The sequence below is a fragment of the Montipora foliosa genome, chromosome 8 (assembly GCF_036669935.1).
Source record: "Montipora foliosa isolate CH-2021 chromosome 8, ASM3666993v2, whole genome shotgun sequence".
In the NCBI taxonomy this organism is placed as follows: Eukaryota; Metazoa; Cnidaria; class Anthozoa; order Scleractinia; family Acroporidae; genus Montipora; species Montipora foliosa.
The window spans coordinates 30,597,977-30,600,476 of NC_090876.1; positions in this window are offsets into that span (position 1 = coordinate 30,597,977).

Sequence of the window (2,500 nt, forward strand, 5' to 3'; positions counted from 1 at the left end):
GCTCTTATTCTTCTCTTCACGATCATCTTAGTACACATGAATTAGATAGTCTTGTACAGAAATATCAAGATACTCTTACAAATGTCATTGACCAACATGCACCAATTATATCAAAGACCTTAGTTGCTAGGCCTAAGGTTCCTTGGTACAATAGAGACCTTAAGGAGCATGAGCCACGAACAGCATCTTATTCTGCGGGGAAACTGGGTCGAAGACGGGGTTCCTGGCGCCAATATTAAAGTTAAGCTTTAGTGGGAACACGACCGTCGTTTCTGTTCCTGACAGTAAACATGACCGGATTTCAAGAGGTCAGAGACATGCTTTTCTTAAAGGGGAACGCCGGGGTAAAATTGAAGTTATTTTGTATGTTTGGCCTCTGTCCCATGTCTCAATTTTTGATAACATCATTCCCATATCGTTTCATTCGAATTAAATATTGTATGTGAAAGACAACCGAAAATGCAAAAAGAAATCCGCCATTTTGGAGAAAATTTGAGCTGCGGTCAGTGGTCAGGAGCTCGTGATGATGTAAAATTGTCAAATTCACTTTCCGCAGTGTTTTATATTAAAAAGGCTGCTTCTTCATTCTTCAACATTGCTTAAATTATAATTCCTGTCGTTGTATCTGTATCTTTGACTGTGCTTTGATTGTTTCAAGCGAAATAGTGAGCTTTTGTGTACCTAGTTGCCATAATTATTGAAAGAAGACGAAGAAAAACGGTGATTTACTACAGGATTTACTGCGGGATCGCACAAGACGATTGCGCGAAGGCCCGGCTCGACGGAATCAGACGGAAGAATATGCCACCACTTGAAAACAGCTACGTCTGGAGCGATCATTTCATGCCAAGCTGTTTCGTGATAGATTTCCGGGAAAAATTAGCTGCGGAAAAATCTAGGAGGGTCTTGAAGGATGATGCTATTCTATCCTTGTTTAGCTACTGCCCCGAAGCGAAGAAGCCGCGGTTATCAAGCGAACATTGCATTCAGCGAGAAAGGCATCGAGAAGTTAGTGCTTGTCGGTTTGCTTCGTTTTTACTATGAATCAAATAAACTTGCCCACTTACATGTCGATGTTTGCACACGCTTTGAACTGAAGGGATCGCGCGACCCGATGTATAAACAATGGTTTCATGGTGACAAATTTCAGTGTGCATCCACCCAGTTTTAAAATATATTAATTATTATGCTGGGTTTACTTGGAAAATAATGGCGAGTTAACCGACCTTACAAAAGACCTATAATCGGTGATTTCCAGTATTTGTTTTTCAAGTTTGTCACTCTAAAAATAGGAAGAAATAACAAAATGACGTTAGGCAAATTCAAGGCATTCAAGTTGCAGTAAAGTGAAAAGAATTACCTTGTATATTCGCATTTTACTTTTGTTTTAGGCTCTTTCAGAACTACTTGCTGCAGACATCGATGTATCTTCACATGACCCACTGACTAATGAATCTCCAATCTGCATTGATTTGGAAATGCCTACTACGATCTTAGAAATGCACGATGTGGGAATTTAATTTTGTTTTGATCCCATTACCCTAAAAAGCGTGGAGGTCAAAACTGAGATGTGCAACACTAAAGGCAATGATAATGTTGTATGTGGTACTGCAAATATTGACGGAAACCTATTATTGGCAGCAGCCAATACAGGAAGCACCTTATCAAGCATCAGAAGGCTTGCATCAGTACTTGTTTCCATTTGTTAACTGATGATTTCCATGAAAGATACAAACTTGTATTTTTCTTTGTTTATTTAATTCATAGACATTTTTAAAACCCCTTTTCTCATTCATCTGCATAACGGAAGCCTTCAAAGGCCCACTCTCCCTCTGGCCCGGTGGAGGATAAAAATTTCTTATGCACATTACAGCACAAGATGAAAGAACCACCCTTATCTCCTTTCCTAAAATGTCCCAGCACCATCGAGTCAACTGTCTGTAGGCAATATGTTTATAAAATTTATCTTCAGGTCCATCAAATGGATCTTTGTACTGATGCTTGTACTGATATCAAGCTGTGTGAAGGACCCATCCATTTATGCAAACTGGATGAAACCCTGGGTGATGTATTTGGTTTCTTCGCCACATTCACCGCTAGTAACTGCCTCTGAACAAGCGGGCAATTTTCAAGATGGCGGATTTCTATTTGCATTTTCGGTCGTCTTCCAGGTGCAATATTTCATTTGAATGAAACGATATGGGAATGAGGTTATCAAAAATTGAGACATAAACCCGAGGCCAAACATACAAAATATCTTCAATTTTACCCCGGAGTTCCCCTGTAAGCTTTGAACAAGGATACATTTCTGAAGAAGAATTACTTCTCTTGCTTGAAGAATACACGTCCAAAAATCCAAGTATCGACAGCGAATATGATTGCTTTAACTTTGACAGTATTCAAGACCCCGAGTGCAAGTACGAGTTTCGCATCGACAAAAACGACATCCCATTCATGGCTGACGTTCTTCAATTACCCGAAGTCTTCAGATGCTCCCAGA